Here is a 27,884-nt window from a genome sequence, read left to right as displayed (position 1 = left end):
AAAACAGACTGACTAAAAACGTCAAACATTAATGTGTCCTTGATGATATGGGGTCCCTGTTCAACCAATAACAAGTATTTACATTTACTGCATCTGGCAGATGCCCTTATCCAGAGTGACTTACAGAAGTACCTTGAAGTCTCGATCAATAAATACATCGTGATACTGGTTCACTGGGTCACGGCCTAAGAGTGCTATCAGTCTAAAAACTCTGTTGGGGAGGTAATATAGTAAGAAAAGCACACAGACAACACAAGTTTTTTTTATTATTTTTTTTATTTATTATTAAATAAAGTGCTAATTTAGCCAAGTCAAACTAATCTTCATGTTAATATTGTCCTTTAAATCCAATTTTATGTTAATATACAGGGGGAAAAGTATTAAAAGACAAATCAAATGGAATTAATGTTTTCTATTTAGTAAACCACACTAAAATAAAAAACATTAAAAAAATTTGATGTAACTAGATATAGTAGATGATATTCAGTGGGATTACAATTGGTAAAAAATTACGTAAATGTTTTTTTTTTTCTACTACAAGCTGACTTTACATTGTCTTAATTTGAACTGAGTTGAACAGTGACATGGATTTTCTCCTCTATCAGTGTGAAGGTGTGTCTGGAGACTGAGCCAAATTTTAGGAGCAACACTACTTTTTTCCTGGGTGAATATTTTGGTGACAGTGGACATTATTTCATCAAATAAAACTCTTCCCACACTGTAAGCAGGGATACGGCTTCTCTCCTGTGTGAATGATCTGATGTATCTGGAGCGAATTTGGTTCACTAAAACTCTTCCCACACCCTAAGCAGACATATGGCTTCTCTGCTATATGAATTTGCTGGTGTATTTGGAGTATTCTGGTGAGTGAAACTCTTCCCACACTGTGAGCAGTGCTATTGCTTCTCTCCAGTGTGAATTTGCTGGTGTATTTCGAGATTTCTCTGTCGTGTAAAACTCTTGCCACACTGTGAGCAGATATACAGCTTCTGGCCAGTGTGAGTGTGCTGGTGCCGTTGGAGAGTACTCTCTCTATTAAAATGCTTTCCACACTGTGAGCACTGATACGGTTTCTCTCCTGTGTGAATATGTTCATGCCGTTTGAGATTACATTGTCGAGCAAAACTCTTCCCACACTGTGAGCACTGATATGGCCTCTCTCCTGTGTGAGTGCGTTGGTGCCGTTGGAGAGTACTTTCTTGATTAAAACTCTTCCCACACTGTCCACAGTGAAATGGCTTCTCTCCTGTGTGGATGCGCTGGTGTATTTGCAGAGTATTCTGTCGAGCAAAACACTTTCCACACTGTGAGCAGTGAAACGGTCTTTCTCCTGTGTGAATGCGCTGGTGTTGTTTCAGGTAACACCGTCCAGCAAAACGTTTCCCACATTGTGAGCATGGATACAGTTTCTCTCCTGTGTGAATGGTTTGATGTGCTTGAAGATGACTTTGTCGAGCAAAACGCTTCCCACACTGTGAGCAGTGAAACGGTCTTTCTCCCGTGTGAATGCGCTGATGTTGCTTCAGTTGATACCGTCCAGCAAAGCGCTTTCCACACTGTGAGCATGGATACAGTTTTTCTCCTGTGTGAATAGTCTGATGTGCTTGAAGATGACTCTGTCGAGCAAAATGCTTCCCACACTGTAAGCAGTGAAACGGTCTTTCTCCTGTGTGAATGCGCTGGTGTTGTTTCAGGTGACACCGTCCAGCAAAACGCTTTCCACACTGTGAGCAGCAGTGAATTTCTTTCAGTTTGCAAGCGGTCTTAACAAAGCGAGTACCAGTGCGTGTTTTCTTACGTGTAGAGATTCTGCTGGTTTTTGGAGTTTCATGTTTAATTTCTTCTGATTTCAGCATGCTCATATTTTCCTCATCGTGGCATCTCTTGATATGTTTGTGAAGGTCAATTTGAGACGTATAGAAAAGTGAACACAATGAGCAAGAGAAACCTTTCAATGGACAACCACTCGTTTCTGGAACACAGAATGAATAGACAAATGCAATGTTAAACAAAACATTGTCAGAACCAACCCACACGTAAAGCATTATTACATTTATCTCACGTTATTCAAACAGCCAGCCAACCAATGAAGTAATAAAAGCAAAACCATTATCATGAAATTGCTATTAAATAAACACCACATAAAATAATAATTATTAGTATAAGTTATATAAATATTAGTATAATTATTAGTATAAGAATTCTAGATGAGGAAGAGCAAAGCAGAAACCTAAACACAGACTGAAATTATGAAAAGTTATGTATGCATGTAGCATGTATTGTAATATGAACACAATTTTTTTTTTTTTTTACAAATTGGGTTCCATCAAGAGGATGGAACCCATCCTCTAGTTAAAAAAAAAAAAAAAAAAAAGTTCTCTTGTCTAAACTAAAACTGATCTTGGCACAAAGTTCTATGTTCCCCCTGAGAACACCATGTCCACTATGAAACATGATAATGGTAGCATTATGGTGTGGGGATGTTTCTCATCAGCAGGAACTGATGGGAATCCAGTCAGGGATAATGGTTCTGGACAACCTGTTCCTGTCTGCAAAAGACTTCAGACCAGTGGACATTTCCAATAGGACAATGACCCTAAACATACTGCCAAAGAACACTAATGTGTTAGAATGGTGCAGTCAAAACCAAGAATCTGATTGAGAATCTGTGGCATATCCCAGAACACTTGCATCTGTAATTGCAGCCAAAGCAATTACATTAAAACCACTGACAGATGACGTGAATAACATTGATTATGTCGTTACAATGGCACCTGTCAAGGGGTGGGATATATTAGACAGCAAGTGAACAGTCAGTTCTCGAAGTTGATGTGTTGGAAGCAGGAAAAATGAGCAAGCGCAAGGATCTCCAAAACGGCAGGTCTTGTGGGGTGTTCCCAGTATGCAGTGGTTAGTACCTACCAAAAGTGGTCCAAGGAAGGAACACCGGTGAACCAGTGACAGGGTCATGGACACCCAAGGCTCACTGATGTGTGTGGGAAGTGAAGGCTTGCCCATCTGGTCCGATCCCACAGAAGAGCTACTGTAGCACAAATTGCTGCAAAAGTTAAAGCTGGCTATGATAGAAAGGTGTCAGAACACACAGTGCAGTGCAGATTGCTGCGTATGGGGCTGCGTAGTCACAGACCTGTCAGAGAGCCCATGCTGACCCTGTCCACCACCGAAAGCACCTACAAAAGAAGGCAAGCCGGCGGAGTCAGTGTGATGCTCTGGACAATGTTCTGCTAGGAAACTTTGGGTCCTGGCATTCATGTGGATTTTACTTTGACACGTACCACCTACCTAAACACTGTTGCAGACCAAGTACACCCCTTCATGGAAACAGTATTCCCTAATGACAGTGGCCTCTTTCAGCAGGATAATGCGCCCTGCCACACTGCAAAAATTGTTCAAGAACGGTTTGAGGAACATGACAAACGTCCAAGGTGTTGACTTGGCCTCCAAATTCCCCAGATCTCTGATCGGTGTAAGTCCGTTTTAGGAAGTAAGTGGCCATATCACTGTACATAGTTGTAAGATTTTCATTTTTTAGGTGTACAATATGTATGCTGTCCACTTCACACTGCCTCTTGTGATATATTAATTCAGTTACTTTCAGTTTCTGTTGGGGAAAACCTTGCACTACACAGTTTAGTGATTTACAATGATATCACACACCAAGCTCGGTGACTTGGTAGATAAGTTGTAACAGGCAGAAAAAAAGGAATAATAAACTTTAGTTTTAAATTAAAGAAAAATGTTTCAAGACACAGTGAGTGTTATAAATGTATTGTTTTGACATTACCGTTTACGGAACACTTTTTGTTCCAGATGCAGTTGAAGGTAACGCCAAGATCCTTAGCGTACTTCTCTTCATACCACACCAAAAGCTCCTGTCTTGGTTTGATGGGTCGACAGCAACGGTAGAAAATCTGCCCTTGATACTGGAATGCCACCAGGTTAGTCTCTTCATTATTATGAGCACAATTCACATACCTGAGGAAAAGAGGAAAAAAGATACAGGAATAAATAAGACAAAAGGGCCACAGTGTGCAGCAAGATAAAACCTGATAAGGAAAGTCGAACCACTCTAAACAAAAACTTAACCGCCCACAGATTCAATAACGTAGTCCTCACCTCATCCAATTCGCATGGGTCACTCTCTTAGCATCTATGTATTTCTCAAAATGCTTGCTCTTGTAAATCTGAAAAACATGTAATTAATGTTACTAATGCATTCAAATTAAGAAAGCAACAATTATTATATTCTAGGTAAATAACGTTCACAGTACACACACATTATAAAGGCAAATTGATTTGTTTACCCAGAATATGGTACATAAATGCTGCTTTAGTATTTAGTCAGTTTCATTTTGAACAATATACTAAACTTTTACTACTTTTAAAAGGCAGAGTTGGATTAGTAGACAAGTTCTGAATAAGTCAATATTAAAACAAAAGAATGTAGCTGAGAACAATCTCCAAAATCAGTTGCAATGGCATTACAGGGGTGGACAAATGATAGATTTTATTACCTAGCCCACAGGGCAAGTAAAGGCTCTAATGTGCTGCCCAGTCCCATATTCTGGTTGCCCAGAAACTGACTATGCTAAAGCATGGTAGCTAAGATAGTATACTAACATATGGTAGGCTACCTCAGTTAATGGAGACTAAAGTAAACAAACAAGTTTATAATTATTGTTCTCTTCTAACATAGTTTCTAGCTATAAACATTGAGAAACTCAACAAGTCACTGTCGAATATTTAAGCTATTAGATATGGCGTTTTGTTGTCGCATCACGTGTAAAAGATCAGGTAAGTATCTTCATTTTCTCTCAAAATGTTTGAATGTTATATATTTATAACTACTATTTAGGAAGCTAACTCACCACCCAAGAGTAGCTGCTCGCCATGGCTTCTTCTTTGTCTACCAGGTCTCCCTGGTAAGGCCCAAAGTGGGCACCAACTGGAACAGTGTCCCCCTTATTAAACACTCCCAGGCCTGCATCAGGAATACCAGATTGCCGAAGCTCTAGACCAGGGGGAAGGGTTTGTCTGGCTCGATCTGAAACCCCCCTTGGAACAGGGGTGTCAGGGAGGAAGAGAGCTGGACCGTGTATCTCACACTTGTTGATGAAGAAGGATCTGCAATACTCACAGTCTAGAAGGACAGAACAAGAGGAAGTAAATATACAACTTCATGCAGGTCCAAAGGAGAATTAATGATTAACTCTCAATTGGCCCAATCTTCTAGGTGTTTTCCTGTGTTTCAGGTCTAGTATTTAGAGTTGTATATATTGAATTGTAAAGTGATTTTCAGTTGGACAAAAAAATTGGGATTGGTCACAAATTAGACTCAGTTAAGCCCCATCCACATGCATACAGATAATTTTGAAACATAGTTTTTCTCTGTGTTTTGTCCTCCTGCCCACACAAACAGTGTTTTCAGTCACTGAAAATGAGCTTTAAGCTTTTCAAAAACATGGTGGAGATATTTGAAAACTCCCATGTAGAGGACACACAATATTGTCAGTGCTGTACTGCTCCTGAATCTACCGTGCCAGTGCTACAAACTGCACTGTGAATGGAGATTTTGGATAAGACACAGAAGAACACTTTGTAGTCAAGTATAACCAGAAGCAGTATTTCCACCTCATTGTCCATCTGCAAATTTTAAACCTCATATTTGTCATTTTTCCTGTTAGAACCTTTGGCCAGCAACAACACTGACCAGGATTAGATGAAGCAGTTACTGAATAGAATGAATGAATGAATGAATGACTTTTTGGTCATGTTGGTGTTTTTCTGCATTTCTCCTTCTCTACTGCTCCATATGCAACTCTTATCTTTACTCTTGATGTTTGCTCATGTGAGGGTTTTCAGATTGTTGTTGTATTTTCGTGTGGATGGAGATATTTTCAAACACACTGTGTTTGCTCCCTCCTACTTGTGTAATCTACCCCTGCCACACAAACCATCCCGTACTCTTAGGTCTTCCTCATCTGGTCGGCTTTCTGTGCCCCCCTCCAACCTTCACAGCTTTGTCATCAAGCCTTATATTTCTGCAACTTAGCTCATTCTGGTTATATGTTTTCCTCTCCTGGGTTTTTTTTTTTTGGTCTCATTTGCTTATGTCTAAGTGTCTTTGGGTCATTGAAAAGCATGTTATGAATAAAATGAATTATTATTATTTTCAAAAATATCCTTATACATGTAGATGGGACCTCAGACTGAAAGTCTAGGCAGAATTTTGGACCCATGCTGAACATCTAATAGGCCCTGGTGTCTTACAGAGATAGTCGTCTTCATTGGGTTCTTCTTCTTTTAAGGGCTTTTCTTGGAATCCTTCGGTCTGTTGGTCCACAAGGGTCAGGTGGACCACACAGCTTGATGTCTCACCACCTAAAGTTTCATTATTTGAAAAGATGTGAGAAGATTAACCACAAATTAAAAATACTTAAACTAAAAGGTTGAATAGAATTATCATATTTAGTGAGAGACTGGACCCTAGTGTGTTTTGTTGCCTTACAGAAGTAATCTCCATCTTCAGGTTCTTCTTTTACAAGCTTCTCATGAAATCCGTCATTCTGTTGGTCCACAGGGGCGACATGTCCCATACAAATTGATGTTTTGCTAGCTGAAATTTCATCAATTTAATTTATATAAATAGTTAAAATACAGTGGGAGGAAAAGTAAATGTTGTTTAAATTGCCTACAAGGAAGTGAATTGGTAAATGTCATGGACCTCCAGTCACAAATGAAGCCTAATCAGACTTTAAAAAAAAAAAGGGCCATGACACATCAAGCCGACCATCATCTGTAGATTTTCCATTGTGTCCAATTCTGCTTGCAATAGTCAAGGAACCTTGGGATTTTCTGATTGGCAAATCAATGAAGGAAAAGAGAACCCCAAGCAAGCAAGCAAACAAAAACACAACAGCAGTTTTTTCTTATTCAGCTCATCTGTTAAAAGCTATATTTTTGAAACAAAATGGCTGAGCACATCACATAAAATGGTTGTTTGTTTATATTCTAAATTGTATACTACTGTACCAGATCATGTGTCAGAGCAGTATGCCACTAAGTACGTAGATCATGTTATTTAGACATCCAGTTTCATAGTCGTACGTGATTTGGGTTATGCTGTGCTTTCTGATTACGAATACAGACTATCTTCCGCTTTCCGCTGTAGTGAGTTATTTGATTTTATTCAGGTCTAGACCATTTCTGCAAACCGGCTGTCAGCTGTAGTCTTTTCAGTGGATGTGGGGCAACAGGAGGCAATCAGCACTATATTTTCAACATCAGCTTGATGTATCACAGCCTTTAAAAAACAGTCTAGATTCTAGTGTTCACTGTCTAACACTAGATAACAGATATAGTGTTCATCTTCAGAGTAAAGACTTCAGATACTTCCTGCTCTGCTGGTCCACAGGGGTGACATGTCTTACAGAATTCGATATCTCACCATCTATAGTTTAATCACTTAAATTTAAATATTTTGAGTAAAAATTATTTAAATAGTGTTATTTAGCCCCTTTCCTTACAGCGGTAGTCTTCATCTTCAGGTTCTTCTTTTATAGGTTTCTTTTGAAATCCTCCATTCAGTTGGTCCTCAGGGCTGAAATGACGCAAAGAGCCTGATGACCCTCCAGCTGAAGTCACAGAAGTTTCTGTCTGTTCAGCCTTGCACAGATAGTGACCAAAGAACAATAATACGTAAATTTTACATAATACAATAATACACATTGTATAATAGAGTTTTACTGTTAGCAGTGTGTATGTGGAGCCTTAACACATTCGTTCGCCTTACAAATGACACTTATTTTTGCAAATCAATATGCTGTTAAAGTAAATTTTCAAAGTCAGAATTCATTATTTGTCAGCAGATCTTTAAAAAAAAATTAAAAACTTGCTTGCACAAGTATTCAATCCCTTCACACTAGTACTTGGTAGAACCACCTTTTGCTGCAGTAACAGCTTTAGTTCCTACCAGGAACCACACTGTTTGAGATTTTCACCCATTCTTCCCACTGGATTTGCTCTAGATTCTTCAGAGTGGTTGAATGTTGACTGCAATTTTCCAACTGCCACAGATGATCAGTGAGATACAGATCTGGACTTTAACTTGGCCACTGTAGAACATTCACCTTTTTAACCACTCCTATGTTGCTTTGGCCTTGTGTTTGGAACCACTGTCCTGCAGAAAGGTGAAGTTTCTTCCAAGGTTTGTTTATTTATTTTTTAATTTATTTTAGCAGACTGAAGCATGTTCTCTTGAACCTTTGCTCCATCCATTCTCCATTCAATTTTGACAAGAAGCCCAGGTTCAGATGATGATTAGCGTCTCCAGTGCATGATGCTGTCACCACCATACTTCACTGTAGGGATCTTGTTAATTGAGGTATAGCCAATGTTAGGTTTCTGCCACACATATAATTTCGAAACATGTCTCCAACAAATATGTCCATCTTGGTTTCATCAAAACAAAAAACACATCTTCAACGGGCCACTCTCATGCTTTGATATGGCTCCTCTTGAGCTATATCTTCAGCTACAGGTTCCGGTATTTTTTCCGCCATAATGACAATGTGTACATGACACAACAATGTGTACACGCTCCCTTCTTTCCTCCCCCTCAGAGCCACAGATGATACTATCATCACTCGGCGATAGTTAGGGAGGACAATAGAACGAAGCATATTGCACATGATGTCACAAGCCTACTTCCCTCAGTCTCCATCTTGTTTTTGTGCTTGTTTTTTTCCCATGCTATGAATTCTATTACCTTATTCCTTAGATTGCTCATTGGTCTTCATTTTCACTCTCTTCACTGACAGTTCAGCTGAGGTGGTTGTTGTTTTGAAAAAAATTAAAAAGGCCAAGTATAAGTCAACTGTGTCCTCATTAAGACAATATATTTCATCTGGAGCTTCCAGAACCTGGGAGTTTGAATACTTACGCAAGCAGCATTTTTTAGTTTTTGATTTTCTTTGAAATACTTGCTGACCAATAATTAATTTTGCCTTTGCAATAAATATCCTGACAGAAAAAATATGTGTATTTATCAATTGTTATTAAGACAAAAGCAAGCCACAGTATTTACCAAAAAAACCAAAAGGAAACAAAAAGATCAAATGTCCTAATTGTTGTTTCTTAGAAAGATATTTTTGAGAATGACTTTTACATAAAACCTTCTACATTGTCAGTGTTCATTACGGTGTTATAAGCTGAAATGGAGAGAGTTTACAAGGATAAGTAATGAGCTCATTTAAAAAAAAAATTTAAAAAAATCTAACTAGAGACAGTGTGCCACTGCAATCTGTTTTAATGCAACCAGACAATAACAGAAAACAGAAACATGCAATAACAGTAGATGATGTTATTTAATAAACAATAATTATCATTTATATCCCATATAAACAATGTGTATTCTGATGTAGTGAATAATTTCCCACTGTAAATTATTATTGAACTTAATGAATACACAAACTTTACCTGTGAAGACGTAACAGCAGGTGTCTCACAGGATGGTCTAGCTTCTGCTGATTTCATTATAAGAAGCCTAAAGGGTTGTAATAGCAAATATTTGGGCTAAAATATTCATAAGATCAATTCCACAATGTTTAAAGAATTAACACAAGCTGTGCAAAGCACATGGCCTCAATTTCAGTGACAAGAAACATGTGAATTGTGATTTTCTTAATTTTATACAAATGAAGTATGATGCTATAAAGTGACAGTTAGTTCTAATTATTTCTCAGACCAATTTTATAGTGTATGTGGTCTAACATTTCATGAGTCCCCTGCTCACAACTTTAGTTCTTACTTGCAGGAATGGAAGAAAAATGGAAGAGAAACTTATATCTGTGGTTTCATTTTATCCTGTCATCTTTTTTTCCCCCAATATACTGTCATTTATACTGTCACATTCATTAAATTACAAATTACTTGGAAAGAAGTAGCAGAGAACTGTACGTGGCTGGTACAGATTGCTTTGCTAATCATACAACAAAGCTAGTACGATGCTTAGAACATAATGTAAATCAGACAACCAAGTTTCACACTGATCAAAGCATTATTTAATTTGTGTTTAACTAGTTAACTTTAGAAGCTATATATAGGTACTACTGTTTCTCTTTGGAAGCAAAAAAGTCAAATTTTTGGTTTGTTTTTGTCAACTTTTGGTTGAGCAGTTTGTTGACGGTGGAGTGGCTGCTGCTTTATGTCCCAGGAGCCCTCATGTCTGTGTTACCTTCTGGCTCTCCCTTTTAGTTATGCTGTCATAGCTAGTCTTGCCGGAGTCCCTGCTTTCACTCTGCACGCAAAGTACGTTGTCCTTAACCATTAACCATTACCTAACAATCTCTCCCTCCCTCCCTCCCTCTGTCAAGCTACACATGCTACTCCTGAGATACCAGTGATCCTGCCCCCTTCTGAACCCACATGGACAGCCTAAAGATCAATGAGATTACTGAGGATGGTACCACTTAGAAATCATGATTGACACGAACAGTGTTGCACTCAAGTGTCCATCAGTGGACGGTTGATAACTTCAACAAAATAAACTTCATGTGAAAACTGTAATGAATTTCCTGGTTACACAATCACACTATTTGTCCATGTAGTACACAGTTATAGAAGGGAATGATTTATAATCGCACTATCCGGTCTCACCCAGATGAGGATGGGTTCCCTTTTGAGTCTGGTTCCTCACAAGGTTTCTCCCTCATATCATCTCAGGGAGTTTTTCTTCACCACCGTCACCTCTGGCTCACTCATTAGAGATAAATTTAAAATTTATATCCTGAGTTTATATATTTCTGTAAAGCTGCTTTGCGGCAATATCCATTGTTAAAAGCACTATACAAATAAAACTGAATTGAACTCGACGCCAACAAACCTAGTCCTTCTTGTTACTAATTTGTATGACAGAAATACCATTAAAATATACTTCAAAGACGAAAGAAGCTACTGAGAAAGACTATTTCAGACATTTGACCTTGCTGTGACCTTAAACCTGTTTGGATCAATTCCACAACCTAATCAGGTCATCTGCTGGTTACAAGCAGTTTGGAGCCAATAGGGAGTCGACTCTTCTTAGTGAGCTGAGTCAAATGATCTGATTCACTGAAAAGAGCTGGAATTCCCATCCCACACAATGAGTCTGAAACATTCCTAATACCTGCTAGTGCATATTTAAAAACACATCGACTCCTTAGGAGTCAATATTTGCAAATAAGTAAATAAATAAATGAAAAAACAAATAAATGAGTTAGTGTGTACAAGTCAGCTAATTGAACCGACTTCACCAAGGCTGAATCTCAAATGTCTCTCCAATGGACATATAGAGCACTACATAGGGTTTAGAAGCCGTTATGTTGTACCCTATGTAGTGAACTTACACAGGAAGTAGAAATCAATTTGGGATTTAACCACTACTGTTAGCCAAGCAGCTAATTTAGCAAGCTAAAGATTAACTCACCGTGGGCTTTAAAGCAGAATGGAGTTTAAAATCATAAATACAGACACAGTGCCGAGGGTTTAATGTTAATCTAATTGCAATACTGTGAAATAACTGTAAGGCATAAATGACTAGCTGTGCAGAAAGCTCAGCTGTCCAAAGAGAAAAACAGCAGCTTCTTCTTCATCTGTGAGTCTATAGTGCAGGAGTAGACTGCACACCTACTGCCACCTACTGGAGACTTGTGTAATTACGCCAACTATTGAAAAAATTGTCTCACTGTAAATATTATGGCTAAAGAGAAACTGAAACTAAACTGAGCGCATCGTCACAGCCACTGTGAGAAATTACTTTGAGAAAAGAAATTATGTGAGAAATTACTTTACTGTGAGAAAAGAAATTATTTTAAACAGCTAACATGAGTTCAGTGTTTGAGCGTTAAGGAATTCTGACTTCACATTAACAAATGCAAGCAACTCTCTCTCTCTCTCTCTCTCTCTCTCTCTCTCTCCCTCAGTCTCTGTCGAGCTACACATGCTACTCCTGAGATACCAGTGATCCTGACCCCTTCTGCTCTCCGGACCTGCCTGATCCATCCTGATGCCCTACTTCTGGTTGGAGTTCTCATCTGTTGAGATCGCTCGCTGCTGCTGGGGTGGTCCCACATGGACGGCCTGAAGATCAGTGGGATTGCTGAGGATGGTGTCGCCTGGGCACTGTGGAGATGGCTTGGGGATCTCGTATGGGGAGTTGTACTTTGGTGGTTTTGGGGCTGCAGTTGCTACGAGCAGTTTTGCACTCAGGTCTCCATCAGTGAACAGTGGATAAGTTCAACAGAACAGACTTCATGTGAAAACTGTAATGAACTTCCTGGTTAAACAATTACACTATTTGTCCATGTAGTACACAGTTATAGAAGGGAATTATTTATAATCGCACTATCCGTGTCACCCAGATGAGGATGGTTCCCTTTTGAGTCTGGTTCCTCTCAAGGTTTCTTCCTCATGTTGTCTCAGGGAGTTTTACCTCACCACCTTTGCCTCTGGCTCGCTCATTAGGGATAAATTCATAAATGAAAAATTTATTTTGATTGAATTTAATTTAAATGTATTTATTTCTGTAAAGCTGCTTTGTGACAAGGTCCATTGTTAAAAGCGCTATGCAAATGAAATGGAATTGAATTGAACTGAATGACTTTGACTACGGCCAAATTGTGGTGGCTAGACGACTGGGTCAGAGCATCTCCAAATTGCCAGGTTTTGTGGGGTGTTCCCAGTATGCAGTGGTTAGTACCTACAACCAGTGAACCAGCGACAGGGTCGTGGACACCCAAGGCTCACTGATGCGAGTGGGAAGTGAAGGCTAGTCCATCTGGTCCGATCCCACAGAAGAGCTACTGAAGCACAAACTGCTGAAAAAGTTAATGCTGGCTCTGATAGAAAGGTGTCAGAAAACACAGTGCAGCTTGCTGCATATGGGGCTGCGTAGCTGCAGAGCGGTCAGAGAGCCCATGCTGACCCTGTCCACCACCGCAAGCTCCTACAATGGTCACATGAGCATCAGAACTGGAAAAATGGAAGAAGGTAGCCTGGTCTGACGGATCATGTTTTCTTTTACATTATGTGGATGGCCGGGTGTGTGTGCGTCACTCACCTGGGGAAGAGATGCCACCAGGATGCACTATGGGAAGAAGGCAATGTTCTGCTGGGAAACCTCGGGTCTTGGCATTCATGTGGATGTTACTTTAACACGTACCACCTACCTAAACATTGTTGCAAACCAAGTACACCCCTTCATGGCAACAGTATTCCCTAATGGCAGTGGCCTCTTTCAGCAGGAAAATGCTCCCTGCCACACTGCAAAAATTGTTCAGGAACAGTTTGAGGAATATGACAAAGATACTCCAAATTTCCCCGGATCTCAATTGAGCATCTGCGAATTGAGCATCTGTGGAATGTGCTGGACAAAAAAATCAGATCCATGGAGGCCCCACCTCTCAACTTACAGGACTTGAAGGAACTGCTGCTAACATCTTGGTGCCAGAAACCACAGCACACCTTTTTTCTTTTTTTTTTTTTTTTACAGAGAAGTATGCATTCCCACAAACAATTTGATAACAAACCATGCAGAAAACAATATAAACACATCAGCAGAGCAATTAAAATCTTATACTCCAATTCCAACAGACCAATTACACTAATTTCCTCTTCAAAATCATCAATTTGTGTACTAGATCCCTTACCTACATATTTCCTTAAACAGACAACACCTTGAGCAACTGACCCTCTCAGAAGGTTCCTCCATTAGCACTGGGTATGTAAATCCTGAATCCTTCAAACTAGCAGTTATCAAACTCCTGATTAAAATCATGATCTTGACCCAGCTGTCTAAATACAGGCCAATATCAAACCTCCCCTTTATTTCTAAGATCCTAGAAAAGGTCAGCAGTTAGGCTCATACATGCATAGAAATAACATTAATGAAATCTTCAGGATTTAGGAGTTTTTCCCTGCCACCATCGCCTCTGGCTTCCTTATCAGGCATAAATTTATAAATTTAAAATTTATATCCGGAATTTATATATTTCTGTAAAGCTGCTTTGTGACAATATCCATTGTTAGATGCGCTATACAAATAAAATTGAACTGAATCACAGTACTTAAGACAGCGCTGGTTAAAATGGTAAATTACCTACTACTGGCCTCGGATTAGGTTTGTGTTGCTTGAGCTTAGTGCAGATTTTGATACAACAGATCATTATATTCTTCTAGTTAGACTAGAAATTGTTGCTGGAGTTAAGGGAATGGCTCTCTTCTCTCTCTCTCTCTTATTTTTACTGATCTTTATCAGTTTGTAGGTGCAAATGGTGACTTCTCTTTCTATACAAAATAAAGTAAAACACCAGATACTGAGCAACTTTCTCCTAATTAATTAGTTTAATTTGGCATCTGATTGAGAATTAGGAAAAATATGAGTAAAAATGTGCATCCCTAAAATGAACTGGTACAAATTAATTAAAAACTTTACACTGTATATTGATGGCATCCCAGTACATCTCTGTAGAGCAAAGTTTTCAGATTATCAGTACACATCACAATAATGTTACATTACTTCAATGTCGCAAGTACCATATTTATTAAAATAACAACTTTTAAATAATTTAACACAATAAATAGACAGACCATTTAACAATACAAAGAAAAAATTAAAATGACTAAAAATGTCAAACATTAATGTGTTCTTGATGATTCTGTTTCCCTGTTCAACCAATAACAAGCATTTACATTTACTGCATCTGGCAGATGCCCTTATCCAGAGTGATTTACAGAAGTGCTTTGAAGTCTCTATCAATAAATACATCATGATACTGGTTCACTAGGTCACAGACTAAGAGTACCATCAGTCTAAAAAACCTCTGTTGGGGAGGTAATATAGTAAGAAAAGGACACACACAATGCAAGTTTTTTTAATTATTTTTTTTTAAATAAAGTGCTAATTTAGCCAAGCCAAACTAATCCTCACATTAATGTTGTCCTTTAAATCGAATTTTATGTTTAATATACAGGTGTGAAAGTGTTAGAAGACAAATCACATGGAATTAATGTTTTCTATTTAGTAAGCCACACTAAAATAAAAAATATTAAAAACATTTGATGTGACTAGATAAAAAATTAGCAAATGATTGCTGACAGCTCTTTACAGTGTCTTAACTTGTATTTGAGCAAGTAAAACTCTTCTCTTTGAACAGTGACATGGATTTTCTCCTCTGGTATTGTGAAGGTGTGTCGGGAGACTAAGCCAAATTTTAGGAGCAACACTACTTTTTTCCAGGGTGAATACTTTGGTGACAACGGAGATGATTTCAAATAAAGCTCTTCCAACACTGTAAGCAGGGATACGGCTTCTGTCCTGTGTGAATGATCCGATGTATCTGGAGTGAATTTGGTTCGCTAAAACTCTTCCCACACCCTAAGCAGACATATGGCTTCTCTCCTGTGAGAATTTGCTGGTGTATTTCGAGATTTCTCTGTCGTGTAAAACTCTTGCCACACTGTGAGCAGTGCTATTGCTTCTCTCCAGTGTGAATTTGCTGGTGTATTTTGAGATTACTCTGTCGTGTAAAACTCTTGCCACACTGTGAGCAGATATACAGCTTCTGGCCAGTGTGAGTGTGCTGGTGCCGTTGGAGAGTACTCTCTCTATTAAAATGCTTTCCACACTGTGAGCACTGATACGGCTTCTCTCCTGTGTGAATATGTTCATGCCGTTTGAGATGACACTGTCGAGCAAAACTCTTCCCACACTGTGAGCATTGATACGGCCTTTCTCCTGTGTGAGTGCGTTGGTGCCGTTGAAGAGCACTTTCTTGATTAAAACTCTTCCCGCACTGTCCACAGTGAAATGGCCTCTCTCCTGTGTGGATGCGCTGGTGTATTTGCAGAGTATTCTGTTGAAGAAAAATCTTCCCACACTGTAAGCAGGGATAAGGCTTCTCTCCTGTGTGAATAAGCTGATGGATTTGGAGAGAATTTGATTGGCTAAAACTCTTCCCACACTGTGAGCAAATGTACGGCTTTTCTCCAGTATGAACGCGCTGATGCCGTTGGAGTGCATTCTGGTAAGTAAAACTCTTTCCACACTCTGAGCAGGTATAGGGCTTTTCTCCAGTATGAACGCGCTGATGCCGTTGGAGTGCATTCTGGTAAGTAAACCTCTTCCCACACTCCAAACAGAGATACGGCTTTTCTCCTGTGTGAATACGTCTGTGCCGTTGGAGTGTACTCTCTCGGTTAAAACGCTTTCCACACTGTGAGCATGGATACAGTTTTTCTCCTGTGTGAATAGTCTGATGTGCTTGAAGATGACTCTGTCGAGCAAAACGCTTCCCACACTGTAAGCAGTGAAACGGTCTTTCTCCTGTGTGAATGCGCTGGTGTTGTTTCAGGTGACACCGTCCAGCAAAACGCTTCCCACACTGTGAGCAGCAGTAAATTTCTTTCAGTTTGTAAGCGGTCTTAACAAAGTGAGTACCAGTGCTTGTTTGCTTATGTGTAGAGATTCTGCTGGTTTTTGGAGTTTCATGTTTAATTTCTTCTGATTTCAGCATGCTCACATTTTCCTCATCGTGGCATCTCTTGATATGTTTGTGAAGGTCAATTTCAGACGTATAGAAAAGTGAACACAATGAGCAAGAGAAACCTTTCAGTGGGCAACCACTCGTTTCTGGAACACAAAATGAATAGACAAATGCAATGTTAAACAAAACTAGGTTGTTAGATACCTACCCACATCTAAAGCATTATTACATTTATCTGAGGTTATTCAACCAACCAGTGAAGTAATAAAACCAGTAATTAAAGCAAAACCATTATAATGAAATTGCTATTAAATAAACAACATACAAAATAATAATTATTAATATAACACATTTTAAGAATTCTAGATGAAGAAGAGCAAAGCATAAACCTAAACACAGACTGAGATTATGCCAAGATATGTATGCATGTAGCATGTATTGTAATATGAATACAATTTTACGTTTACATTTACACCTATTGCCATTGGCAGATGCCCTTATACAAAGCGACTTACAGAAGTGCTATGAAGTCTCTATCAAAAAATACATCCTGATACTGCTTCACTAGGTCATGCACTAAGAATATTATCAATCTAAAAACTCTGTTGGGGAGGTAAGTGCTAGAGGATCGAAGGGAGCGTGGTGCAGAGCTTTAAGGTAAGTGGGTGCTGATCCATTTTTGGCTTAGTAGGCAAGCATCAGTGTTTTAAATCTGATGTGGTAAGCTGTAGGAAGCCAGCGGAGGGAGCGTCGGAATGGGGTGGTGTGGGAGAACATAGGAAGGTTGAAATAGATCAGTTGATCAAATGGATCAGTTGCAGAGGACGAATGGCGCTCAGAGGCAGACCTGCCAGGATGAGCTGTAGTAGTCCAGTCTCAGAACGACAAGGGACTGAACAAGCACCTGTGTGGCCTGTGTGGAAGAAATGGACGCATCCTTCTGATGTTATAAAGGAGAAATAGACATGAGCGTGTCTGTTTAGCAAGGCGAGAGGAGAAGTCCATGGTTACCCCAAGACTGTGTGCTGTGACTGAAGGTGAGATCAGAGAGTTGCTCAGGGAGATCGCAAGATCTTGACATAGGAACAGCAGGTCAGTTTTGCTGGGATTAGGTTTCAGCTGATGAGCTGCCATCCATGATGAGATGTCTGCCAGACATGCTGAGATCTGAGCGGAAACATGAGTGTCTGAGGGAGGGAAGGAGAGGATGAGTTGAGTGTCATCCGCATAGCAGTGGTACGAGAACCCATGTGACGGTATGACCTCACCGAGAGATTGAGTATAGAGGGAGAACAGAAGAGGACCAAGTACTGAGCCTTGTGGGACACCAGTGGAGAGTCTTCGTGGAGCAGATGTGGATATGACCGACCTTTCAGGTAGGAAGCAAACCATTGCCATGCTGCACCACAAATTCCAAGACTCATGAGGGTGGACAAGAGAGTCTTGTGGTTGACTGTGTCAAACGCTGCTGAAAAGTCGAGGAGAATAAGGACTGATTACAGTTTGGCTGATCTAGCAGCATGTAGCTTCTCAATGACGGCTAAAAGGCAGTCTCTGTGGAATGTGAAGCCAGATTGGTTAGGATCTTGGAGGATGTTCTGTGAGAGACAGACAGACAGTTGATTGTTGACAGTGCATTCTAGGATTTTAGAAAGTAAAGAGAGAAGTGATACTGGTCTGTAGTTGCTGATGTCAGAGGGATCCAGAGTGGGTTTCTTCAGGATGGTAATAAATATTGCTCTCTTGAATGCTGTTGGTACATGACCAGATGTTATGGAGCCATTGATGATAGTAGTAATGAAGGGGAGGAGGTCTTGAGAGATGGTCTGGAGCATTGTGGAAGGGATTGGATCCAATAGGCACGTGGTAGGATTGCAGGACAAGATGACTTGCAGGATCTCTTTGGTTGCTAGATCCTGAGTGTGTAGTGTAGTCTCCCATCATAAAAGGTGGCAAAGTCTTCAGCAGTCAGGAAAGACTGAGCAGGAGGAGCCAGCGGGTTAAGTACTGAAGAAAAGATGTTGTGGAGCTTGAGAGGATCTTGTGCACAAGTCTCCAGGTTTTCCTTGTAGAAGACAGTCTTAGCAGAAGTCACTTCAGATAAACATTTGGACAGGAGAGCATGGTAAGAGGCAAGATCTGTGTCAAGTTGTGATTTCTTCCACTTTCTCTCTGCTGTTCTTAATTCTCTCCGATTGCTGCATAACATATCCAATATGCAAGGAATAGAGCAAGAAATCTTCCTGTGTTTAGAAGATAGAGGCCAGAGGTGGTCCATGGATGAGAAAATCTTCGTCACTAACTCCAATAGTAGGGAGGAAAAGAAGTCAGGGTATGGAAGGGATGGGTGCATGAAACTACAGAGGAAAGGGATACAGTGGACGTTAGGAGAAAAATATTGATAGTTGGTTTTAGGCAGGATAGGGAGGGTGATGGTGAAGGATAACAAGTGATGGGGTAGCACTGATGTCTGTAGCCAGAGATGGGTGGCTGAAGACCAGGTCCAGGGCATTTCCTCCCTTGTGCGTGGGAGAGCAGCTGTTGAATGTCAAGGAGAAGGGATGCAGAAGGGGGAGAAGGCAAGAAGACTGGAGCTTGTCAGAAGGGAAGGTTGAAGCCTCTGAGGACAGTAAAAGGGGTGTTTTCAGTAAGGAAAACACTGAGGAGTGTGTCCATTTCTTCAAGAAAGTCTCCTAGGGGACCAAGAGGGTGGTAGATAACAATGATGGGAAGGTTGATTGGGGAGGTAACTGTAACTGCGTGGTATTTGAAGGATGAGATGTTGAGATGAGACAGGGAGAGAGGTGTGAAGTACCAGCTCCGAATCACCAGCAGACCTGTACCACCACCCCTGCCAGCTTCCCATGGAGTGTGAGAGAAACCATAAGCAGAGGATAGAGCAGCCGGTGTAGCTGAATTCTGTGGAGATATCCAGGTCTCAGTTAGTGCCAGTAAGTCAAGAGAGTAATGGGAAGCTAAAGCTGAGATGAAATCAGTGAGCTTTACAGCAGACTGGCAATTCCAGAACACACCTACCATCACTGTTTGAGACTAAGACAACAGAGAAGAGTAGATGTTACTGGCAGAACAGAGAAGAGTAGAAGTTACTGGCAGTTTGGCGTCTGGTTTGTGAATGAGAGCTTCTGGGTCTGTGAGAGGTGACAAGAGAGATAGGTTTGAGGCACATGTCTGCAGCCTAGTCAGGAGTGAGGTTAGTGAGTTTAAGCAGGGCTGAGAGATAAACACTTCTAAACTTGATGTTTTCTATCTAAATTTATGCTTCTAACCAATGCAGAATATGCTTCTGTCTGGATAACCTTCAATATTTCTTAATAAGCCCTGCCCACAATTCATACTTTAAGGGAGACTGAAACTGCCCTTGATTGGCCACCTGAGAAATCTAATTAGCATAGACCAAAAGACACTTCCAAGCAACACTACAGAATCAACAATACTATACAATACAACAATTCTAGTGGCAAGAATCTAGATTTGAGTAGGTAGTACACAAAAGTCAGAATCGTACTTTCCCAGCAGAGAATAAATTCAACAACTTAAAGCACACACAATTTTTTTTTTTACAAATTTTTTTTACATGGAACCCATCCTCTAGTAAAGTAATATGAGTGATATGTTGAAGACTCAGCAAATGTGAAAAAAGGTTCTCTTGTCTAAATTAAAATTGGACTTTGCACAAAGCTCTATGTTCACCACGAGAACACAATGCCCACTGTGAAACATGATAATGGTAGCGTTATGTTGTGGGGATGTTTCTCATCAGCAGGAACTGGTGGGAATCTGGTCAGGGATAATTGCTCTGGACAATCTGTTCCTGTCTGCAGGCGACTTCAGACCACTTTCCAACAGGACAAACGACCCTGAACATACCACCAAAGACCACTAATTTGTTAGAATGGAGCAGTCAAAACCAAGACTTCAATCCGATTGAGAATCTGTGGCATATACCAGAACACTTGCATCTGTAATTGCAACCAAAGGTGCTTCTAATAAGTATTGACCCAGATTGGTGAATACCTATGCAACTCTCTGCTTTTTTGTTTAATTAACCTTTGATCCATAGCCCAGAAGGTTCTTCAAGCCTTAAGTTGTACCACTCACACCCTAAGTCAGTGGTAGGAAGTAAGTGAGTGGGTTAATAAGCAAAAAGTGGCCATATCACTGTACATATGTGTAAGATTTCCTTTTTTTAGGTGTTCAAGATGTATGCTATACACTTCACACTGCCTTCTGTGATATATTAATTCAGTTATTTTCAGGTTCTGCTGGAATCCTTGCACTACACAGTTTAGTGATTTAAATGATATCACACACCAAGCTCAGTAACTTGGAGAATAAGTTGTAATAACAGCCAGAAAGAAAACGAATAATACACTGGTTTTAAATTAAAGAAAAAAGTTTCAAGACACAATGAGTGTTATAAATGTAATGTTTTGACATTACCGCTTACGGAACACTTTTTGTTCCAGATGCAGTTGAAAGTAACGCCAAGATGCTTAGCGTACTTCTCTTCATACCACACCAAAAGCTCCTGTCTTGGTTTGATGGGTCGACAGCAACGGTAGAAAATTTCCCCTTGATACTGGAATGCCACCAGATTAGTTTCTTCATTATTATGAGCACAATTCACATACCTGAGGAATTGAGGAAAAGAGAAAGGAAAACATAATGTCAGGAAAAAATAAGACAGAAGGGCCACAGTGTGCTGCAAGACAAAACCTCATAAGGAAAGTCGAACTCTAAATAAAAACTTAACCACCCACAGACTCAGTCACATATTACTCACCTCATCCAATTCGCATGGGTAACTCTCTTGGCATCTATGTATTTCTCAAAATGCTTGCTCTTGTAAACCTGCCAAAAAAAAAAAGTTAGCAATGTCTTCAAATTAAGAAAGCAACAATCATGATACGATTGGGAAAAATACTCACATTATACAAACCTTATAAATTGTCTGTTTACTCAGACTATGGTACTTAAATTACCGAAACTGTCTATGCTAAAACATTGTAACTAACATAGTATAACAACATATGGTAGGCTACTCCAGGCTACTCGTCTTCTAACATAGTTTACAACATTGAGAAAAACTGAACAAGTCACTGTTGAATGTTTACGCTGAGATTTGGTGTTCTGTTGTCGCATCACATGTAAAAGATCAGGTAAATATCTTCATTTTCTCTCAATATGTTTGAATGTTATATATTTATAACTACTTTTTAGGAAACTAACTCACCACCCAAGAGTAGCTGCTTGCCATGGCTTCTTCTTTGTCTACCAGGTCTCCCTGGTAAGGCCCAAAGTGGGCACCAACTGGAACAGTGTCCCCCTTATTAAACACTCCCAGGAATGCATCAGGAATACCAGATTGCCGAAGCTCTAGACCAGGGGGAAGGGTTTGTCTGGCTCGATCTGAAACCCCCCTTGGAACAGGGGTATCAGGGAGGAAGAGAGCTGGACCATGTATCTCACACTTGTTGATGAAGAAGGATCTGCAATACTCACAGTCTAGAAGGACAGAACAAGTGGAAGTAAATATACAATATCATGTAGGTCCAAGAGGAATTTATAATTAACTCTTGATCATAACTCAAGAATTGAGTTACTGAAGAATTGAGAATCATAACTCAAGAATTGACCCAATCGTCTAGGTGTTTTCCTGTGTCTGTCTCTTCCACCCCCTAGGTTGGTGACTCCGGGCCCACAGGTGTGGGAGTAAGGCCTGGGCCTGTGTGCTGGCACTGCAGGGATTGGCAGGGATTGGCAGGCATTGGCAGGGATTGGCAGGCATTGCCAGGACCAATACCATCTGATGGAGGTGGGGGTGTTGGTCTGGGTCTCCGATGCTCTTCAGGCGGTCCCGATCGAGCGGGGAAGTACTGTATACCTGTGAGTATTCAAGGGGGTACATACCACGCATTGGTGGATTTAGGCTGTAACCAAACCTCAACTCTCCTCGGGGATCTCACTCTGTAGCAGACACGAGACCAAACTCTCAAGCATGCTTTCAACCAAGTTGAAATGCTCAGCGGGTACAGGCCAACGCTGCACTCTCCTTCCCCTATTTTGCCATTATTAATGATAGATTAAACTGAGTGACGCAGGACACTCAAACTAAAGAGGAAATGACCCAGTTGTTGGTCTCAAAGAGCCGTCAAGAAATGTTATTCCAGGCTGCTCACTATAATCCTATGGTGGAGCACTTAGGGCAGGGTAAAACACTGAACCAACTCATGGCCCGTTTCTATTGGCTGGGCATTCGCGGCGAAGTTCGCAGATGGTGTGCGGCATGTCGCGAATGTCAGCTGGTGAATCCGTCAGCCACCCCAAAAGCGGCATTGCGCCCATTACCCTTAATCGAGGTCCCTTTCGAAATAATTGGTATGGACCTCGTTGGGCCATTAAAACGGTCTGCATGAGGGCATTGCTTTGTGTTAGTTTTAGTGGACAACGCAACGTGATACCATGCGAAGTAGTGCCTCTCCACAACATTTCAGCACGCAGTGTTGCGGAGGCACTCTTCCGTGTTATCTGACTGACCAGGGACCGTCCTTTATATCATGCACTCTTCAAGATCTGTATGAATATTTGGGGATTAAACCGATTCGCACCAGCGTTTAACATCCACAGACGTACAGGCTGGTCCAACTGTTTAATCAAATGCTTAAGAATATGATTCGTAAGTTCGTTCATAATGATGTTCGGAATTGGGGTAAGTGGCTTGAGCCCCTGTTATTTGCAGTTTGAGAGGTCCTGCCAGCCTCCAAGGGTTTAAATTATTGTACGGGTGCAACCCTTGTGGCGTCTTAAACACCATTAGGGAAAATTGGGAGGAGGGATCTTCTAACAGCAAGAATGAAATTCAATAAGATCTGGACCTGAGGGCAAAACTACACACCTTTAGTTACCTAACACAGGATTTGCGTCAGGCCCAAGAATGACAGTCCCGACTATATTATGGGATAATCAGCTACAGGAAGATAGAGTGCTTGTAAGATTGGACATCTAATAGGCCCTGTTGTCTTACAGAGATAGTCGTCTTCATTAAGTTCTTCTTCTTTTAAGGGCTTTTCTTGGAATCCTTCAGTCTGTTGGTCCACAAGGGTCAGGTGGACCACACAGCTTGATGTCTCACCACCTAAAATTTCAATATTTGAAAAGATGTGAGAAGATTAACCACAAATTAAAACTAGTTAAACTAAAAGTTTGAGTAGAATTGTCATATTTAGTGAGAGACTGGACCCTAGTGTGTTTTTTGCCTTACAGAAGTAATCTCCATGTTCAGGTTCTTCTTTTACAAGCTTCACATGAAATCCTTCATTCATTTGGTCCACAGAGGTGACGTGTCCCACACAGCTTGATGTTTTGCCAGCTGAAGCGTCATCATTTTAATTTATATAAATAATAAAAATTTATAAAATACAAAAATGAGGGGAAAAGTAAAGTTAAGTTGTCTACAAGGAATTGAATTTGTTAACATGTCATGGACTTGCAGTCACAACTGAAGTGTAATTAGAGTTTCAAAAAAAAGGGCCCTGACACATCAAGCCGACCATCATCTGTAGATTTTCCACTGTGTCCAATTCTGCTGGCACTAGTCAGGGAACCTTGGAGTTCATGAGATTTTCTGTTTGACCGTACAGCCTAGCAAATCAATGAAGGAAAAGAGAACTTGAAGCGAGCAAGCAAAAAAAAGCAAAACAAAACAACGCTTCAAGAAAGCAAACAAAAAACACAATAGCAGCTTTTTTTATTACTAAGTACTAATATTTATAGATGATATTTATTGAGACATCTTGTTTCATAGTCATACGTGATTTGGGTTATGCCGCACTTTCTGATTACGAATACAGACTATTTTCCGCTTTCTGCTGTAGTGAGTTATTTGATTTTATTCTGGTCTAGACCATTTCTGCAAACTGGCTGTCATCTGTAGTCTTTTCAGTGGATGTGGGGCAACAGGAGGCAATCATCACTATTTTCACTATATTTTCAACATCAGCTTGATGTATCACAGCCTTTAAAAAACAGTCTAGCTTCTAGTGTTCACTGTCTTACACTAGATAACAGAGATAGTGTTCATCTTTAGAGTAAAGACTTCCGATACTTCCTGCTCTGCTGGTCCACAGGGGTGACATGTCTTACAGAATTCGATATCTCACCACCTGTAGCTTCATCATTTAAATTTAAATGTAGATATCTTAAGTAAACATGCTTTAAATAGTGTTATTTAGCCCCAGAATGAGCTCTACTAATGCGCCCTCTTTCCTTACAGCAGTAGTCTTCATCTTCAGGTTCTTCTTTTATAGGTTTCTTTTGAAATCCTCCATTCAGTTGGTCCTCAGAGCTGAAGTGACCCACAGAGCCTGATGACCCTCTAGCTGAAGTCATAGAGGTTTCTGTCTGTACAGCCTTGCACAGATAGTGACCAAAGGACAATAATACATACACTGTACATAATACACATTTAACAAACAATCTTTATATAATTGGTTGTTAGGTTTGTAAACTCTGGTTTGTCAGAGTTTTCCTTTTCATGCCTTATAAAATAGACTTGTATACATTAATATGCATGAGTGACTAGCAGTACAACGTGCAAGCTAGCAGGAAAGAATGGCAGTTAAAAAAAAAAAAAAAAAAGACTGGTCTGACTTTTCATATTTACTTTAATTTCTACTCAGTGCATAGTTTAAGGAGCAAGCAATTGTAACAGAGCATATGTTTGAGATTTGTCAGCATTTTGTATATGAGGTTGAAATGAGGAATGCTGGTCTGCTAGTCCTCACCCTTTATGCAGATTCTATAAAAGCATTTCAGGGGACTGTTAGCAACATGCATGTGGAGACTTAACACAGTATTTGGCAAGCAGAGGTGTTGAGGTGTCACTGTATTAAAGGAAAATTAAGTCTGTTTGCACATCCTTGAATACAACAAAAGAACAAAAGAAAACAATAAAGGTCAAAGGTCCTAATTGTTGTTTCTTAGAAAGATATTTTTGAGAACAACTTCTCCATAAAATCTCCTACGTTGTCAGTATTTATTACGGTGTTATAAGCTGAAATAGAGAGAGGTTACAAGGATAGGTGATGATCTGATTTAAAAATCTAACTAGTGGTATTGTGCATCAATGCAATCTGTTTTAATGCAACCAGAAAATAAATACAACAGAAACATGCAATAACAGTTGAACATGTTATTTAATAAACAATAATTAGCATTTATATCTCATATAAACAATGTGTATTCTGATGTAGTGAATAATTTCCCACTGTAAATTATTATTGAAGGTAATGAATACACAAACTTTACCTGTGAAGAGGTAACAGCAGGTGTCTCACAGGATGGTCTGGCTTCTGCTGATTTCATTATAAGAAGCCTAAAGGGTTGTAATAGCAAATATTTTGGCTAAAATATTCATAAGATCAATTCCAGAATGTTTAAAGAATTAACACAAGTTGTGCAAAGCATACGGTTTAATTTACAAACAAATGAGAGACTCAAACATGTCGCTTCTTTAAGCCAGCTAATTTAGGGGAACATTGAAAGCATATGGCTGCAATTTCAGTGAGAAGAAACATGTGAATTTTATTAACTCTATACAAATGAAGTATGATGCTATAAAGCAACAAATCCAGACAGTTGGTTTGAATGATTTTTCAGGCCAATCTTATGGCATATGTGGTCTGACATTTCGTGAGTCCCCTGCTCACAACTTTAGTTCTTACATGCAGGAACTTGCTATTTACCTTGAGGTACAAAACTGAAAGAAAAACTTATACCTGTGGTTTCATCTTATCCTGTCATCTTATATTCTAAACGTGCTGTCAATTTTCCTTTATTAAATTACAAAGAGCTTGGAAAGAAGTAGCAGAGATCGTTGATGCCTCTGATGAGTGTACACAGCTAGTATGCAGTTATACTATATGGACAAAATTTTATGGACACTTGACCATCACACCCATATGTGGGCTTTTTCTAAACTGCTGCACAAAGTTAGAGGCAAATCATTGTCTAGAATGACTTTGTATGCTGTAGCATTACAGTTTCCCTTTACTGGAACTAAGAGGCCCAAACCTGTTCCAGCATGACAATGCCCCTGTGCACAAAGCAAGCTCCATGAAGACATGGTGTGTGAAGGTTGGAGTGGAAGAACTCGAGTGTCCTGCACAGAGCCCTGACCTCAACCCCACTGAACACCTTTGGGATGAACTGGAACACCGACTGAACCCCAGACCTCCTCGACATCCCAACATCAGTGCCTGACCTCACTAATGCTCTTGTAGCTGAATGAACACAAATCCCCACAGCCACGCTCCAACATCTAGTGGAAAGCTTCCCAGAGGAGTGGAGCTCATTATAACAGCAAACGCAAGGGGAATAAATCTGGAATGGGATGTTCAACAAGCACATATGAGTGTGATGGTCAGGTGTCCACAAACTTCTGGCCATATAGTGTACCTCGCTTAGGTGATCATAGGACAAAGCCTAGCGCATAAATCATTCAACCAGGTTTTACACTGATTTGTTCATTGTTTAATTTGTGTTGAACTATTTGGCTTTAAAAGCTATATACAGCTACTACAGTTTCTCTTTGGAAGTGGACAGGCCACGCCCACAAGCAACACTTTTCACTTCAAGGTGTGAACACAGGGTTAGAAACAGGCAATGAGTCATTTGGGAGCCAATTGGGAGTCGACTCTTCTTAGTGAGCCGAGTCAAATGATCTGATTCACTGAAAAGAGCTGGAATTCCCATCCCACACAATGAGTCTGAAACATTCCTAATAGCTGCCAGTGCATATTTAAAAACACATCGACTCCTTAGGAGTCAATATTTGCAAATAAGTAAATAAATAAATGAAGAAACATAAATAAATAAATCAGTTAGTGTGTATAAGCCAGCTAACTGAACCGACTTCACCAAGGCTGAATCTCAAATGTCTCTCCAATGGACATATAGAGCACTACATAGGGTTTAGAAGCCGTTATGTTGTACCCTATGTAGTGAACTTACACAGGAAGTAGAAATCAATTTGGGATTTAACCACTACTGTTAGCCAAGCAGCTAATTTAGCAAGCTAAAAATTAACTCACCGTGGGCTTTAAAGCAGAATGGAGTTTAAAATCATAAATACAGACACAGTGCCGAGGTTTTAATGTTAATCTAATTGCAATACTGTGAAATAACTGTAAGGCATAAATGACTAGCTGTGCAGAAAGCTCAGCTGTCCAAAGAGAAAAACAGCAGCTTCTTCTTCATCTGTGAGTCTATAGTGCAGGAGTAGACTGCACACCTACTGCCACCTACTGGAGACTTGTGTAATTA

General features: G+C 40.0%; 1 pseudogene; it reads right to left on the bottom strand.

The window, feature by feature from the left end:
* Positions 1-81: 81 nt before the first annotated feature.
* On the bottom strand, positions 82-27,854 carry LOC117596458 (zinc finger protein 208-like; annotated as a pseudogene).
* Positions 27,855-27,884: the final 30 nt, after the last annotated feature.

Source organism: Pangasianodon hypophthalmus, chromosome 29, assembly GCF_027358585.1.
Source record: "Pangasianodon hypophthalmus isolate fPanHyp1 chromosome 29, fPanHyp1.pri, whole genome shotgun sequence".
In the NCBI taxonomy this organism is placed as follows: domain Eukaryota; kingdom Metazoa; phylum Chordata; class Actinopteri; order Siluriformes; family Pangasiidae; genus Pangasianodon; species Pangasianodon hypophthalmus.
The sequence above is the reverse complement of the archived record's forward strand: the minus strand, read 5'-3'. Positions and strand labels throughout refer to the sequence as shown.